The sequence below is a fragment of the Nicotiana sylvestris genome, chromosome 7, assembly GCF_000393655.2.
Source record: "Nicotiana sylvestris chromosome 7, ASM39365v2, whole genome shotgun sequence".
Taxonomy (NCBI): Eukaryota; Viridiplantae; Streptophyta; class Magnoliopsida; order Solanales; family Solanaceae; genus Nicotiana; species Nicotiana sylvestris.
This window is the reverse complement of record NC_091063.1, coordinates 67,791,213-67,802,582: the sequence shown is the minus strand read 5'-3', so window position 1 is coordinate 67,802,582 and position 11,370 is coordinate 67,791,213.

Below are 11,370 nucleotides of genomic sequence, written 5' to 3'. Positions count from 1 at the left end.
ACTCCGCGTGCTCCTCCTGACCATGCGAGTATACTAGAATATCATCAATGAATACAATAACAAACGAGTCAAGATAAGACCGAAAAACATTGTTCATCAAATGCATGAATGCTGCTGGGGCATTGTCAACCCAAAAGATATTACAAGGAACTCATAATGACCATATCGTGTCCTGAAAGTCGTCTAAAGAATATCCGAGTCCCTGATCTTCAACTGGTGATATGCTGACCAGAGATAAATCTTGGAGAACACTCTCGCTCCCTGAAACTGTTCAAATAAATCATCAATACGAGGGAAAGGATACTTGTTCTTGATTGTAACTTTGTTCAACTACCTATAATCAATGCACATCCTCATCATGCCATCCATCTTCTTCACAAATAGAATATGTGCACCCAAAACGACACACTAGGCCAAATAAACCCCTTATCAAGGAGTTCCTGAAGCTGCTCCTTCAACTTCTTTAGCTCTGTCGGTGCCATACGATATGGTAGAATAGAAATAGGCTGAGTGCCAAGCACCAAATCAATACCAAAGTCAATATCCCTATCCGGTGGCATGCCTGGCAGGTCTATAGGAAACACATCCAGAAAGTCCCTTACTACCAGGACTGAATCAATGGTCTACTGAGAACATAATCTGTCAAACCTTGCCATTCAATTCATGGCAACCCCGGCATGGCCAATTTCACTGTCTTGGCATGACAGTCCAAAATAGCATGACACGGAGATAACCAATCCATACCCAATATCACATCAAAATCAATCATACTAAGCAACAAGAGATCCACTCGGGGATCCAAACCCCTAATAGTCACCACACACAATTGATATATGCGGTCCAAACAATAGTATCACCCATCGGAGTAGATACATGAACAGATGAAACAAGAGACTCACGAGGCACGTCCAAATAATGAGCAAAATATGATGGCATGCATGAAAAAGTAGAACCGGGGTCAAATAATATAGAGGCATCTTTATGGCATACAGAGACAATACCTATAATCACAACATCTGAAGTAATAACATCTGGCATGGCTGGGAGTGTATAAAAATGGGCCTGACCACCACCTGATCGACTTCCCCCTCTAGGGCGACCCTAGCTGACTAATCTCCACCTCGAACTGGCTGGGCGGGTGGGGAAGTAATTGGTGCTGAAGTCGAAATTTGGCTCCTCTACTGGGATGAGCCTCCCGTAAGACGGGGACAAAACCTCTTGATATGACCCAAATCTCCATACTCAAAGCAACCTCTCCTGGTAAATGGAGATGGGGACTGAAGGGAGCCTCGAGCACCAGGATACCCTCTAGAAGAACCAGGCATAGATGAGCCTTGAACTGATGGTGCCTGAGTCGAACTCTGAGCTAGAAGGGCACTGAGAGATGAATAACCCTGATGTGGACAGTGAGAACCATGGCCAGATGATCCACCACGGTGACCCGAACGGGCTGGCCAAGCATGTCTGAATAGACGGCCGCTGCCGTGCTGGAACTAACCTCCCGAAGGAACACCACCAAAACTACAAGATCCCCAAGGCCTCTTGGCCACCCTCTCATCTCGCTCGTGGCAGCGAACTAACTCTATCTCTGTGGTAATGTCAACCACCTCCTCAAAATAAGTGCCAAATACTCTCTCTCTGGCCAGAAAAATCCGTAGCTAATAAGTGAGGCCATCAACGAACCTCCTGATCCTCTCCCTATCTGTGGGAACTAGCCCGATAGCAAGACGGGCCAATTCGGAGAGTCTCATCTCACACTGCGTCATGGTCATATCCCCCTGACATAGCTACTCGAACTACCTATGCAGCTCTTCTTTGCGGGAATACGATACATACTTCTCTAGGAAGAGAATGGAGAACTGATGCCGGGTAAGGGGCACTGCACCGACAGGCCTATGCCTCTCATAAGCCTCCCACCAAGTGAAGGCAGCTCCAGAAAAATGAACAGTAGTAAATGAGACCCCACTAGTCTCCAGAATACCTGCTGTACGTAACATCCTCTAACACTTTTCCAAGAGACCCTGGGTATCCTCGCCCTCTGCCTCATTGAAAGTTATAGGCTTTTTCAGTTTTTACTCTTATTGTCAACCGATTTCATTTTTTCTCTGTCACGACCCTAAAACCGACCCGGTTGTGATGGTGTCTAACATGAAACTAGGCCTGCTGACACAACTTCCTATTTTAACCATTGATCATTAAGAATCATTTTAAGCCTTTAATTAAGCAAATGTTTCATAATGTAAGTTTACATGAACAGTGCGGAAATAATTTACAAGCCCGACATCGGGGTGTCACAAGTCACGAGCATCTACTAAGGTCTGAATACAATGAAAAGTCTAAAAATGTACTGAATACAGTCTAGTGGAAACAAAAGGGAGAAAAGTTGTACTGCAAACGCCGTGCAGCTACCTTGCTAAACTCCGATGACCCTGCCTCTGAGCAATCAATACCCGCTACCGGGTTCAGAAATACCTGAATCTGCACACAAGGTGTAGGGAGTAATGTGAGTACTCCAACTCAGTAAGTAATAAATGTAAATGAAAGCCGAGCAATAAGAAAACACGTAAAACACAACGCAACACTACAGCAAATACAGTACCTTTCCAAAACAGTACATAAATCATTTATTTCGTAAATCAAGCTCAGTTTCTGTGAAAACCTTTTAAAATAACTTTCAATAGTTTCAAACGAGTGATAAAACAGTGAGTAAAAAGGATGGAAACATAAACAGCCTCTCGGGCAAAACATGTACCATAAACCGCCTTCAAGCATAATGTCAATAGAACAAGCCCATCGGGCTACCTCACAATCACTCGTAATCAGCCCTTCGGGCATAACATGAGTCAAGAATAGCCCTTAAGGCATAACATGGAACAACATCAGCCCCTCAGGCTATAACACATCTCATACTGGGTACCCACACTCACTAGGGGTGTACAGACTCAGGGAGGGGCCCCTTACGGTCCAAGCGCAATAACAAGCCATCTCGTGGCGTAATCAATATATCACTCACTCAGGGTACCCACGCTAAATGGGGGTATACAGACTACAAGAGGGCCCCCTTACGGCCCAAGCGTAATATCAAGCCACCTCGTGGCGTAACCAATAGGCTCTTGGCCTCATATCAAGCCACCTTGTGGCGTACAACTCAGGCCCTCGACCTCATAATCATAAATAGGTGTATCACTATTGCGACGTGCAGCCTGACCCAAAAGTATTCTCACAACACAGGTCCTCGGCCTTACTCAGTCAGAAATCTCTAAAAGCCACTCGGGCACAGTAAAATATGATGCTCAGCCCAAAATATCATTTAAAGTATTAAAATAGAGTAAACATGGCTGAGTTATGAAAATAGTAGAATATAGCATGACTGAGTACAAATATAAAAGTCAAAACAATGAGGAAATAGCAGTAAAAATCCCCTAAGGGTCCAAAACAATTGGCACGAGAACCAAATATGGCATTCATCCCAAAACATGATGATAGCAACAATTTTAGATCAAATACGCAATAAAACAGTCATTCGGGATGGCCTAAGTCACAATCCCCAATGGTATATGACCCTACACTCATCATCTAGCGTGTGCGTCACCTCAATATAGCACAACGATGTGAAATCCGGGGTTTCATACCCTCAGACCAAACATTTACAATCATTACTTACCTTAATCCGGTCCAACTCTAGCCCGTGATGCCCTTTCCTCTCGACTCGACCTACGAATGCTCCAAATCTAGTCAAAAGTAGATTCATACCATCAAAATATGCTAAGGGAACAAAGCCCATTCGAAAATATCCAATATATACCAAAAATTCCAAAATTGGCCAAACCCGGCCCCGGGGCCCACGTCTCTGAACTCGATAAAATTTATACCAAAATGATCCTCATCCTCCCACGAGTCTACAATATCAAGAACACTGAAATCGGAGTTCAATTATCCCCTCAAATACCCATTTTAAGGTCTCTTAATCTCAAGCCCTACTTACCCATTTTGCACTGATTTTTCCCAAAGGTTCACCATTAATTAGGCCTTTAATCACATATAAACGAGTTATGAAGTCAAGAATTTTACCTCCAAGAGATTACCTTTTGGTTTCCTCAAGAATCCCTCTCAAAAGCTTCAAACCTGTTCAAAAATGGTGAAAAAAAGAAGGGTCGCAGATTGGCTATTTAATACTACCCAGGTTTAACCCTTCGCGAACGCGGCCACACATTCGCGTTCGCGTAGAACATTTTTTTACTGACCAAAGATCCTCATACGTGGACGCGAGGACCATCTTGCGAACGCGATGCACCACTGAACGGACCTTCGCGATCGCGGCTCCCACTTCGCGAACTCGGAGCACAAATCCTCCCTTGCCTCCAGTTCCCTTACGCAAACCCGTATCTACCCTCGCGAACGCATAGAATGAAAATCATCATCACACAAAATACCCTTCGCGAACGCGATTCACCTCCGCGAATGCGATGAACAAAAATGTCTGCAACAAAAACCAGCAAAACTGCCATGTCCAACGTCCAAGATTTGATTCGTTAACCACCCGACACTCACCCGAGGCCCTCGAAACCTCAACCAAACAAGACAACATATCCCATAACATCAATAAAACCTGTTCAAACCTTCGAAACGCTCAAAACAACATCAAAACTCCAAAATTACATCGGATTCAAGCCTAAGAACTCCAAAAACTTTCAAATTCCGCTTTCGATCAAAAAGTCTATCAAACCTCGTCCAACTCCTAAACCTTTCACGGAGCTCCAAAGTACATTCCGATCACGCTCCTAAGTCCCAAATCACCTAACAGTGCTAATCAAATCGTAAAAATTCCAATCCGAGATCATATACATACAAGTCAAAACTTGGTCAAACCTTTAAAATTTTAAACTTCAAACCGGGAACTGTTCTTCCAAATTCATTCTAATTACCCTGAAAACCAAAATCGACGATTTATATAAGTCATAATACATCACACTGGGGTAGTCATGCCTGAGAACTTGCGAGCGAAGTGCAAAAGCTCAAAACGACCAGTCGGGTCTTTACATTCTCAAAAACTAAGGTTTTGTTTTCTGGGAGATTTATGCAAAAAAAAAAGAGAAGGGGTTTGTTTGCATTAAATGTTCTCATCTCTGACTCTCTTATTAACTGTCCGACTGATTTTACTTGATTTAATCAAGCTCCATGTATTTGTCTTTGTGTTTCCTAAGGTTTAGATTCTTTGACTATTTATCCTGCTATCTTCTGCCCGTTACCTTTACCTTAGCTCTATTAATTAAAGTGTTAATTGATTCACTTGCCTAAATTAGGTTTGAATTTAGTACCAGTATTTCCTTATAAAAGTTTTACTTATTTTTACCCGATCTATGTATCCGTATTACTGGCTTGATTTTTGTATTCTGATTCCTAATTAATTCTGGAAACTACTTCTTACCTTATTAACCTTATTCTTAATTACTGATTGATTCCTTGAGAGATTTTCCTTAAATTAAGAGGTACTTATTCGATTTTGTCCCCTTAATTGATCCATGACTAATTGTTAATTAATTTTTCATACCTTATATGCGTATGATTGGTTCATTACCTTATGTGTCCTACTCTAGTGCATGCTATAAAAACCCTCCATTGTTCTGATTTTAAAACACAGACAGATACACATATGCACAAACACACTTAGAAAAAGAAACATACACAAACACACACAAAAAACTCTTGCTCTCATTCTAACCTTTCTGTTACTTGTGTTTGCTACATTGTCTAGCCGACTGAAAGCCAAGGCTAGACTATTAGATTCTGCATACTTTCAACTTCATGCTAGCTATTTCCTAACTGGTATGTCTCCGTTCCTATTTTCATTCATTATGCTATGGAGTTGAACCTATGTGTTTTCCTGTTTATTGCTCTCAATCAGAATGACCACTTTTGTGTAGTTCACTCCTGTCTTTCCTGTTTATTGCTCATAATTAGCATAATTACTACTATGTATGTCTTTCTTGTTCATTAGTTTAAATTAGCAAGGCTACTTCTGTTGCTATGTCCTACTCAATATGTTGTGGAATCTGACTGTTATAAGATGTCAACCTGTCTTTGCATGTGTTATATTTCTGATAACTAGCATGACCTTAACTCTCATGAAATTGTCTTGTTCAATATGTCAATATGATTCACACACTTTTATCATGTTCTTATTTGGTACAAGATGCTTATCTACTTGTTTTCTCAACTAGCATGCTTGCCCTGTTTTATGTGTTCCTGACTTCTATGTTCCCAACCCCTACTACCATTCTCTGTATAGTTGTTTGTTTATTATTCTGTTCCCAGCATACTATCTGACCACCTAGTGATGATTAATGAACTAAGTTAAATCTAGGTAGTGTGAAACTTTGCTTGAAGTGTTTGTGATCCTGTTTCTGTCTACTGTTTAATTGCTGGAATCTTTGTTTGAATTCTAAGTGTTGAAATGACTCTGTTTGTTCCTATTTACTCCTAAAATCCAAACAATTTTCTTCAAACTATTTCCTATTTTCATGTACTATTTTTCAACTCCTACTCTTAGAATATCCAGGGTCTTTCCCCTCCAGTGTGAGCACTGCCTAGGAGTTCATAAGACTCTTCCGAACTCTGACACACTGGGGCTGGCTTTTCCAAACTTGTTCACAAAACTGTGTCTTTAAAAGGATTTCTGGTGTGAGCATTGCCCGGGGTCCCTGAGGCCCTTGGGAACATTGACGCACCAGAAGGCCATTTGGTGTACTATGAGATACTAGCATATTTTAGACTTGGTTGAAGGCCTGGTTTCCAGGTTTACTTTTAGGCTTATCCAGGATCCCTATAGTATAGCAATTTTATTCTGTAATTTATTTATATCTGGTATGTAATAATAATTCATGTAAAAACAGATATTGGGTTATTAGTAAAACTGGGAAGGGATTTTTTATATATAATTTTGTGGGGATTGAGTAGAAACCATGTCTATAAGACTATTGTGATGATATTTATTTGCATTAGAAACCATGTTCATAGGGTTTATATCATTATGTTGAATTCTCATCCTAGAAATCCTACTTCTAGGACATTTACCCATTTTGCAATAATCATGTTTTCAAAACCTCTATGTGTGAATTAGAAATCATGTTTCTGGGATATTTTGTTGCACTCACTTGTCAATTAATTGACACCTTTATTCGCCTAGATATCATGCCTATAAAAAACTATATATAAAATCAGTTTCATCGCTTAACTGTCATGTCTATAAGGAATTAGTGTAAAAACAATTCCAACACTTAGATATCATGTTCATAGAGATAAACATGTAAAATCAGTTTTGTAATGCTTGGGATCATTTTTCAGCACGTAGACATCATGCCTATAGGGTCTAAACGGATAAAATTTGCCTGTTTAAACTAGTCACTTGTTTATAATACATTTAGATATCATACCTATAGGATCCTGCCGGTTATCACCTAGGCAAGCCTGTAAGATAATTAAAACCCTGAAGTTGCCAAGAACTATGTTTGTTTGACTGTTTATAAACTGCCCATGTTCAAGAAGTAATAAAATCAGTAGGCAAACTGATTAGGTATTTACTGCCTCGCCTTAATGAAACTACTGCATATTTTGTGCTCATCTCGATATCCTGCTATAGGACTTTAAATCGTTTAAAACTATTTGTTTGAGGCGTGCAATTGTTTGCTTATTTGTGGAGGTAAATGTGAGCCCCTTTAACTGCACCTTATGTGACAATCCTACTTGTTTTGTTTCACGCCTTGTTTTCTCTTTTTAAGCACCATAGGTAGGTTTAGAACCACCTTAACTAGAGGTCCTAACCATCTCCAGGGCTCTAGGCAAGGTATGGGTAATGCACGCATAGGGTACGTATTCGATGCTATTAGAACGCTTAGATAATAATTAAGGGGAGGGTAATTGGTGTCACGACCCAAACCGATGGGCTGCGACGGACACCTGGTACCTTACTCAACCAAGTACCAACATAACGTATCTTTTCATGTCATATTATCATAAATAACTAAGCCGTAGAGGCTACCATGAAATAGGTAGAATACAACAGGAAATGCCGACTTATATATAAGACATATGGGCCTCTAAGACCAAAATAACCACTTGAACACTGAACATAGGCCAACAAGGCCATACAATCTTTCACGTACATGACATCTCTCTATAAACCTCTAAGAATACATAATTTTCATAAAGGTCGGGATAGAGTCCTACCATAAAACAATACACGTCTAAATCATACTAACCAAACGAGCAACTCCAAAGCAAATGGAGCGCACCAACATCTTCCACTGAGTTGATAGCCTACTTGGAGGGCTCTCGATCTGTCTATCGGGACCTATGGGCATGAAACGTAGCGTCCCCAGGCAAAAAGGGACGTCAGTATGAATAATGTACTGAGTATATAAGGCACATAAATAAGTACATAATAGACATAGAGGAAATATAGAGTAAATGACTCCACCTGTAAGTCTGAATAACTTTATTAATCATGGAATAATTATAGTATCATGCATATTCTATGAATGTCATGTCGTGCATAGGTACATGTTTCATAACATCATCAGCCTCTAAGGGCATACCATCATATCATCTTGACGACTGTGGGCAAAATTATCAACGTATACCAGTTGATTATATATATATATATATATATACATATATACATATATATATAACGCCATCTAGTCATAGGTCAATGTGCATGTATAAATGAATGCAATGCATGATAAGTACGTTAATAAAACCTCGCGGAATGTCATAAGACCATTATACCTTTGATTAATATCATGAAACAAACTTTATCAACTTATATATTTTTTGGGACCCTGAACAGACGCTAGAATAATAAGACATATGGGAATTCAAGAACATAGACATCTCTAATACTTATATGAATAGAGTCATTTATGGAATTCATGCATTTGCTCGTTTCGTTCGTGTCGTATAGATCATGCCAAAAAGAAAGAAGGGATAGTCTTAACATACCTAAACCGATTCTCTCTTGCAAAAACACGTAACAACGGATCGAAGTAGGGAAAACATCTGTATATTATTATTGAGAAAGATTGTACCTGGCTTTGTTTTGAATTAGCATAACACGTTGGATTTTTCTCTGGAATTTCACGTTGGATCTTGTTGGATCATTGTCATTTTTATTTAAATGGTGTAGGAAATGTTATTGCTGAATTTTTTAGAATGTTGGACTCTTTGAAAGAAAGCTATATGATAACTTTTTGATCATTTAAAGACCAAGCTTCCAATATACATTAAGTGTCATATGTATGACACTTAAATGGACACCTTTCATCCCAAGACATGAGTCATTTGATGTATTCCAATGAGATGCTACGTTTTTGGGTTTAGTATTTATCAAAAGACTTCAATTAATGCACCACTAGTTATTAATTAATTAGGTACTGTCTTATTACCCAATAATTAACCAATTACCCACATAATTAGAATTATCTTCACTTACTTAAAATACTACTTACTTTTCACATACCTTATACTTCTTACTATCATGGTCATGTGGTACCTTTTATGGCACTAGCCCATAAATGACGAGTATTTTAGATCGGGCCGTATTTTATCCAAACATGCCAAACTTTGACGAAAATTCATTTTCTTTGACTTGCTTCCCCATTCACCTACACGAATTTACTCATCACTTGTGACATAGCATAATCCTTATAATCTCCATATAATCTTTTCCTTGGAGTGATGTCAATTACCTTACAACAAATTCAACGTACAATACTACAAGGTGCAACAACATCGTAACTTAATACTGCAAAGCGTAACATCATCGTAATGTAATACTGCAATGTGCAACATTGTCGTAAATTAATACTGCGAAACCTAACTTCATCGTAATGTAATACTACAAGGTGAAACATCATCGTAATATAATACTGTAGGATGTAACATCATCATAATATTGCAAGGTGTAACAATTGGGTAGTAAAGGATATGATGACCTATGCGATAATGCTACGCGTAACACCTCTATTTGAGGAAAGTTTACCGAGTATTGCACAGAAGTGATCCTATAGGCTAATAAACCTAGGACCCCATTTATTCCCGTTTAAATAATCTTTATTTGTTTAAATTTCTTATGACCAATTCACTTAAATTGAGTTTGGCCGGGACCCACCGTTGTGGACCTCGAGGGGTGCCTAACACCTTCCCTTCAAGGTTATTTCGAGCCCTTACCCAATCTCTGATACTGCAAATTGGTTTATGAATTATTTGCTTTAGGTTCCCTAACGCACCTTAAATCCGTTAGGTGGCAACTCTTCAAATTTCATACCCCTTCCCAAAAGGAAATGAGTTGTCCCAAAAATGTCGAAACCCGGCTTCCTCGAGGAAAAAGGGGGCGCAACAGTATGGCGACTCTGCTGGGGATTTTTAGGCACTTACCATAACAAACTTGTTTTTATGAATTAGTATTAAGCATGCTTTATTCTGTTAATATGTGCACCCTTTACCCTTTCCCCCTTATTTGGATTTAATTGCCTATTTTTCAAGCATTTACGATTTTCTTTATTTCAAAAACTGACTTGTCTCCTTGTTTTTTTTTCTTAACGTCTTTCAATTATTAAATAGCGCATTTGTCATTCTTTTTAACGTGCAAATACGTGACAACATGCTATTTATTGTTGCATAAATCATGATCAACATCATATTCCACTCCTGCGTAATCAATCCTATAGAAAAACTTGATGAGTGATTGCGCTCTTCCTATATATCACCCTTTAAATTTGGAACGACGTATTTGTAGTAAAACTAGTGGATCAGTGGTGCAGTTGATGGTTCCATGCCTTTCCCCCTCATGTTGTCCACTTGTTGGTACTAGTCTAGACCTCTCGAGAAACCTTACTCTGATTAATTGTACATGCATCATGGTCAAACCTAGCCAGGTTAATATGTTGTCCACATAATAACCCTTTAAGACAAGCCTCGTCCAAAAGTACATCGGGTTTTCCATAATTCCAACGGACGCAACCACGATTGTGTGTATTAATTTTGGAGAAATAAGTGCTAATATACTAATCATTGTTGTATAAATAGTTGGATATGGAGGGGGAAAGGGCCTAACTATATTTGTTTTTGCAGAAAATGAGGCACAAAGTCCCCAGGTTCGGCATAGTCTATAACATACCACCGTTGTTGCTAGATTGGTGGGAGGATCTTCCGTCAAGTGATAAGAATTATGTGAAAAGGTTCTTGGGAAATTTGCCTTCTTTATTGAACCTTCATCCAAACAACATTTTAATCGAAGTTGCCACAATATTCTGGGACAAAGAAAGAGTCATGTTCCTCTTTGGAGACATAGAAATGACCCGTCTCTTTGAA